This window comes from Wolffia australiana, chromosome 9 (genome assembly GCF_029677425.1).
Source record: "Wolffia australiana isolate 7733 chromosome 9, ASM2967742v1".
Classification (NCBI taxonomy): Eukaryota; Viridiplantae; Streptophyta; class Magnoliopsida; order Alismatales; family Araceae; genus Wolffia; species Wolffia australiana.
This window is the reverse complement of record NC_135843.1, coordinates 11,669,369-11,676,821: the sequence shown is the minus strand read 5'-3', so window position 1 is coordinate 11,676,821 and position 7,453 is coordinate 11,669,369. Positions and strand designations below refer to the sequence as shown.

Here is a 7,453-nt window from a genome sequence, read left to right as displayed (position 1 = left end):
GGGAGGGAGAGAGATATTGAGAGGAGACATAGAGATTGAGAGGGAGATAGAAATAGAGATATTGAGAGAGCGAGAGGGATTAAGGGTGAAAGTGAGAGAGAGAGAGAGAGAGAGAGACTGAGGGGGAGACAGAGAAAGAGATATTGAGAAAGGGAGAGGAAGAGGAAGAGGAGGGTGAAGAAGAGGTAGACAGATAAAGAGATATTGAGATAGGAAGAGGAAGGAGGGGGTGAGGGAGAGGGAGGTAGGAAGAGATAGAAAGAGAGATTGAGAGGGAGACATAGAGATTGAGAGGGAGAGAGAGGAACAGATATTGAGAGAGGGAGAGAGACTGGTAGGGAGACGGAGATATTTTGAGAGAGGGAGAGGAAGAGGGACAGGGTGAGGGAGAGGGATAATGAGGGAGGGAGAGAGAAAAATTGAGAGGGAGAGATAGAGAAATAGATATTGAGAGAGGGAGAGGAACCAAGAGAGGGTGATGGAGAGGGAGGGAGGGAGAGAGAGAGATACAGACAGAGAGGGAGACAGATGTTGAGTGGGAGACAAAGAGATTGAGAGGGAGAGGATGAGGGAGAGGGAGAGGGTGAAGGAGAGGGTGGGACATAGAGAGAAACATAGATGTATATTTATATCGAGAGGGATAGAGAGGGAGATGAAGATGTACTCTGAGAGGGAGGGAGTGGTGGGGAGAAAGAGAGATATTGAGAGGGAGATTTATGCGTATATACTGAGAGGAAGAGAGTATGAGAGGTATGGAGGGAGGGATAGGAAGAGATAGATAGATAGAGAGGTGATGACATGCATTTTTAGTACCTTATATGATCATATTTACATGTTTATCTACATTAAATTACTCATATTTTCATGTTATCAAGCTTAAAATGATTAAATCTATTTTTAGAGTGAATTTCTGAATTATCTGGATTTTTTGGGATTTTTCTAGCAGTAGACTCCAAACGAATATAATTTTTTAGATATAATATGATTTTTATGGAACTTTTTGACATTAAATTAAGAATGTTATGATTTTTCTGAGTCAAAATATATATTTATATGTATTTTTTGGGCTTTTATTTTATTTAATATGAATTATTAAGTATTTTTGGTTTTTTTGGTGTCGGGAGACGTGCACTCTCACATCCACTCATTTCAAACAAAGAAAAGAGAAGAAAAAAGAGGGTGACGTGGCTTTTTGATGTGCTGCCACATCAGCCTCGAGAAAGAGGGGGTTTTAATGTTTTTTATCCTTTTTATTGTACATGTGGCACGGAATATGAAGGGCGCTCGCACGGAATATGAAAAGTGCAGAATATCAAGGGTTATGACTTCTTAATGGGCATGGAAATCGAGGACGTTGGCGAGGAGAGAGAAAGAAATCAAGGACTAGGATTGCTTCAACTTTAAACGGCCATAACTTTTGATCTACAACTCTGATTGAGCTGAAATGTTCAGCGTTGCTTCGTCTTCCCCTCCTCTTTCTATCCATACCCTCTGATCTATAAATAGAGGCCTGGATCATTGGGAAATTCATCTTGAACTTTCTTCCTACTTGTGTAGGCTTATTGAAAGATAGTGAGTTTTGAGATCCATCAAGTGTGCTGTGGGGAGAAGCATTTGAGAAAAAAGGGAGCTTACCGGCACTCATAAATCACCCTGATCTTGGTGGAACCTACGGATCTAAGGTAAGTGTCTTCGTCTTACATTTTTTTTTCCCGACATCATAGGTAGCTTAATTAGTGTTTATCATTATTCTTGCATTCTCATTTTACTCTCTTTTCTCGTCTCTTCATCCTCGCCACTGTACCATTCCAAATCCAATTACTATTGTTGTTCATACCATCATCCATCATCATGTCCGTCACGTGCACTTACTCTTTTATTTAAGTTAAATTAACTTATAACTTACGTATTTTTAATTGATATCACTAGCTCACATTCTCTCTCTTTCTACATAGATAATCAAATCTTGTTTTTGTCTATCCTCTTGTTCATCATCACTAATATAAGAAAATAATTCCTTAATCATCATTCCATGTGGAGACGATCCATTACTCATCACTAACTGAGTATTCTTAAGTACGGTTAAATATAATTTTTATTGAATAATCTCAATTACCAACGATGAAAATTAAAACCCTTAAATTGAGATTATCAAGAGGGATATATATGTAAATATATATTGAGATGGAGAGGAAGAGAGACATGGAGAATGAGAAGGAGAGAGGGAGAGATTGAGATTGAGATAATGTATGTATATGCAGAGAGGGAGAGAGAGGGAGAGGGAAAGATAGAGAGAGATAAACTGAAAGATAGATAGAGAGAGAGAGAGAGAGATTCAGATTATCTCCTTAACTCATTTCTTATAAAGGTCAGCATGTACTAAAGAACCAAATGTTATACTTAAATGGATCTTTCATTTGTGGTACTTAAAAATATCCCGTTTGATGGCATCTAATGTTGTATCATTAGAGTCAGCACTTTCTGATGTAGAATCTCTTTTCAGGTATAAGGAACACCTTTACATTTTTAAGCCGACCAGTAAAGTTCACTAATTCAACCTATTGGGTTACTTGGTAATGTTTTTTATTATTAGATACAACAAATAACGAATCATTTATTCAGAAACACATTTTAATTTGAAGGATTCCGAGTGAATTTGAACATACCAACAACCTTGTCACTTTGAGAGACATAGAGAGACAACTAGACAGAGCGAGATAGAGACAGAGATAGAGGGACATAGGTGCAGATAGAGACAGAAATAGACATGTGGATCATCTTTCTGCGAGAGACAAGCGCAAGGATGGAGAGACAAAAACAGAGAAAGAGAGATATATATTCAGATCATCTTTGAGATAAAGACAGAGAAATACATTGACAGAGACAGAGAGAGAAAGAGAGAGGCAAACAGAGTGAGATTTAGAGAGCAACACATAGACACGAGGGATAGAGAAAGAAAAACTGAGAGAGAGTGAGATATATAGAGAAATATAGAGAGAAAGGGGAAAAGAGAGAGACAAACAGAGAGACAGAGAGATAGAGAGAGACTGATAGAGAGACAAAGATAGTAGGATGTAGAGAGAAACATACAGGGAGACGGATACAGAGAGACAAACGAATGGACAGAGAGTGAGATATTTAGAGAAACATAGAGAAAGAGACAGACATAGACTGAGAGAGTGAGATATAGAGAGAGGGACATAGACAGGTAGAGAGAGTGAGATATAGAGAGAGGGACATAGAGCCAGATAAAGAGAGACAGACAGAGTGAGTTGTAGAGAGAAACAAAGGGACACATAGAGAGTGAAATAAAAAGAAAAACACAAAGAGAGGGACAGAGAGGCATAGAGAGAGAAAGAGACAAAGAGAGGGATAAAGAGAGACAAAAAGAGTGAGCTATAAAGATAAACTGGGAGAGATAAAGAGAGTAAGAAATAAAGAGAAACTCAGAGAGATAAAGATGGACAAAGGGATAGAGAGAGAGAGAGAGCGGGACAGAGAGACTGAGAGAGAGAGAAATATAGAGAGAGAGAGAGACAGAGAGACATACACAGAGAGGGACAGAGAGACACACAGAGAGAGAAATACAGAGAGAGATACAGTGAGAGAGAGGAACAGAGAGAGAGATTGAGAGAGACAGAGAAAGAGAGAGAGAAACACATAGGAGGAACAGAGAGACGCAGAGAGAGAGATAGAGAGAGAGACACTGAAAGAGAGAGAGAGAGAGAGAAACACAGAGAGAGAGAGGGACGGAGAGACACTGAGAGAGAGAGAGAGAGAAACACAGAGAGAGGGACGGAGAGACACTGCAAGAGAGAGAGAGAGGGAGACACTGAAAGAGAGCGAGAGAAACACAGAGAGAGAGAGACTGAGAGAGAGAGAAAGAGAAACACAGAGAGAGAGGGACAGAGACACAGAGAGAGAGAGATAGAGAGATACTGATAACACCCTAATTTCGGTCTTTATTTCATGTTATTAGCATGATTTATGCATTTAAAAGGCTTAAATTTGGGTTTTTATCATATATTTACACAAAAATAATGCTTCCAAGTAATTTCTGATTTTTCCCTAATTTTCTGTTAATTATATGAATTTTTAAGGATTTATTGAAGCTCGAAATAATTATTTTTGGATGAAAATGGCACATTAAAAAGTTTATTTCGACATTTATCAACATGGGAATTAATCAGGGAATTTTCTAGAATTTTCTAGAATTTTTTACGAATTTTTAGGAATTTTCTGGGATTTATTTCAAGAAGAAATGCATTTATTCTATGAAAAAAGGGCATATTTATAGGAGAAAAAATGTATTTATGCAATTTCTAGACTTTTCGGGGCCTTTTTGCAACGTTTCGTTGCAAAAAGACCCTGAAAACACCTCTCGGTCGCCACGGCAGGCGTAAAGATCCTATTTAAAATCATTCAGGGTTTTATTGCAATTTTTAATATATATTTTTAATGTTTTAGGAGAAATCGGAGGAGAGAGAGTGCGCCAGGGGCATATACGCAATTACTTTTGGGCGGCGTCCAAAAGCAATTCCAGGCTTTTTAAGGACTTTTCTGCAAAAAGGAGGATTCAAAATGCGCCAGCCAATGAGAGAGCGACACGTCATTGCGTGTTTAAAAACGAAACTAATAAATAAATCAATTTTAAATCTAATGGATTAAATTGGTTTAAAATTGATTTATTAATAACTTTTGATCCTGAAGTCCGATTGAGATGATTTTTTATGGATTTGTTGTCTTGATCCTCTTTCTATCTGTACGGTTAGATCATTCAGATCTAGCCTACATTGATAGATAAATATTAAGTACTAAATGGGGGTAAAATGGTGATTTTTACCCTATAACCTAAGTATAAAAGCTGAATTTCGAGAGGGGGAGCTCATTCTGGATGGTGCTCTATCACAGCTGCAAGACAGGGAGGAGCTCTAGCTTGGATCAAGTTATCTGGTACTTTTTTTCCTTGATTGTATTTGAACTTTTATGCATTTTTAATGAATTAGGTTAAGTTGTTTGTTTCTTCATCTCTATTCTGATCTGAACTTCTAAATCGCTTGGCTTGAGCGGCATGTACAAGCCCTGATTAGGATTGAGAGGAGAAATTGAGGGATTTACCTTGGCATTCAATTGCATTCCAAAACAAAACTCTAAAAAATTTAGTTTTAATTCTTAGGAGATTAAGATTTCCCTTTTTATTTCTGATTTAGCAAATTCTCAAACCAACCAAAACTTAAATCAAAAATTTCTTCCAACCTCTCTAATTGAATTCTTTGATACTTCCAATTGGATCAATTAATTCAATCTAGAGCCCACATTTCTTCGTTTCATCTCATCTCTTCTACCCCCCTCTCTAAATTCTCACCTAATTAGGGTGACTTGATCCTCATTGAAGATCAAATTCACTCTAATTAGGATCTAAAACACCAAAAATAAAATCAAATTGAAATTCCTACTTGCCTCCCTTGGACGACACTCATACTTATCACTATACATATTAAGTAGAGTTTTATAAATTTTATTGCATAAGCCAAAAATTCACAACGACAAGGGCTAAAAATTTTGCGTAATTTTCACCCCTATTTTTGGCTTATCAATTGGCGCCGTTGCCGGGGAGGCAACACTTAGGAATTCAACATATTTTTATTTGTAAACACAGTGGTTAATTGTTGCTCACGAGTTTGTTAAGTCTCCTTATTATTGATTTTGATTTAAGACGGTATTTGGTTTTTAACGACTAACGAGTGTTGTGTTTGAATTAGTGGTTTTGTATGAAGCTTGGTCTGGATTTGAATCAGGAGCAGTGACAGAAATCCCCCTGTAGTAGATTCCACCACACCCGAGTCGTCTTTCACCGAACCCACATTTGTAGAGGAGATATTGATTAGACCCGTACCAATGGACCCAATAGGTAATGGAACAGGAAACCCTGAGGTAGTTAACGATGGACGGAGGAGGATTAGAGAGTATTCCACACCAGCAGAAACCCCCATCTTAACCAGGATATCTGCCCCGATTGGAGAAGATGTGATGTTTAGAATCGATCCACACCAATTTCAGCTATTACCGTCCTTTTTGGGGAAGGCAAACGAAGAGCCCTATGACTTCTTAGAAAAATTTTACGAAGCATGTGATAGTTGCACTTACCCCAGAATTTCAAAGGAAGTTGTGAGAATGAAACTATTCCCTCATGCCCTTAAGGATAGAGCCAAGGATTGGTTTAGAACATTGGGAACAAATTTTGAATCATGGAATGATATGGAGAAGAGCTTCTTAAAAAGATATTATACAGTGGCTAGGACAAATTCTTTCAGAAGAGAAATTAGAAATTTTCAGCAGGGAAATGATACATTTAGCGAAGCATGGGAGAGATTGATGGGGCTCATTAGGAAGTGCCCCCACAATGGCATTCAAAAATGGGAGTTAGTACAAATTTTGTATGAAGGCTTAAATGATGTGGAGAGAGGCAGAGTTGATATCTCGAGTGGAGGAGCAATAGCTGACATGTATGAAGATGAAGCTATGGCACTACTACAAAAAATGTCCGATAATTTAGCCTATCACCAAGATGCCTCCGATCATGTTAGGGTTACCCCTCGGAAAGGTGGACTGTTGGATGTTAGAGGGGTTGAACCCCAGATTACTATGGATAGAATTGAAAAACAGATAGGTGTAATGATGGGAAAAGCCATGGAAAAGATGAATGAAAAAATAATCTCACTATGGCAAGGTCAGAATAGCGGAAGAGCACCCAACCAAATAAATCGATGTGAAATGTGCTCAAGTGATAGCCACACCGGAGAAGAATGCCCTATGATATCAGAAGTGAATGCTATAGGCAGGCAAGAAGGGAGCAATGTCCAATGGGGAACTAGAGGAAACTTAGGAGGACAGGGATGGAACAACAACAACCGACCACCCCAACAACAGTTCCAATCCAAGGCGAACAATCCCCAACACCAACAACATTATCAACCTTACCGAAATTTTTCAGATCCCACTAATGCGACTCTCACCAAGGTCATCGAGGAGCTGCAAGAAGACAAGAAGAGGATGCTCAAGCTTTTTGAAGAAATGGAGGAGAGGCATCGGAGGGAGATGGAGAAGCTCAAGGCGGAGATCTGCCTTCACAGCGGTCAACAATTTGCGCGGGGAGCACCGCAAGTGCGTGTGAAGACCCTATGAAGATGGGCGCCAAATCAGGTAAACTCCCTACTCAGGCCTGTATTAATCCTAGCAATTTACTTTATGTTGATGACATGTGTAGTGTAGTTAATGAGCATATTCATGACATGCATGCATTGACTGAACAACAAGAACTAGGAGAGCTGAGTGCTATATCAAAACTTAGGAGTGGGAAAGAGTTGGCTAATCCATTTGCAGCTATAGAGAAACGAAATGAAGTGGAGGATAAGTTAGAGGAAGTAGAAAAGGATGAGGATGAAGGGGTAGA

At 38.7% G+C, this 7,453-nt stretch overlaps 1 non-coding gene across 1 annotated transcript; it reads right to left on the bottom strand.

The window, feature by feature from the left end:
• Window positions 1-6,304: 6,304 nt before the first annotated feature.
• LOC144708130 (small nucleolar RNA R71) lies at window positions 6,305-6,410 on the bottom strand. The gene has a single exon (XR_013582670.1). It is a non-coding gene; the product is annotated as a small nucleolar RNA R71 (small nucleolar RNA).
• Window positions 6,411-7,453: the final 1,043 nt, after the last annotated feature.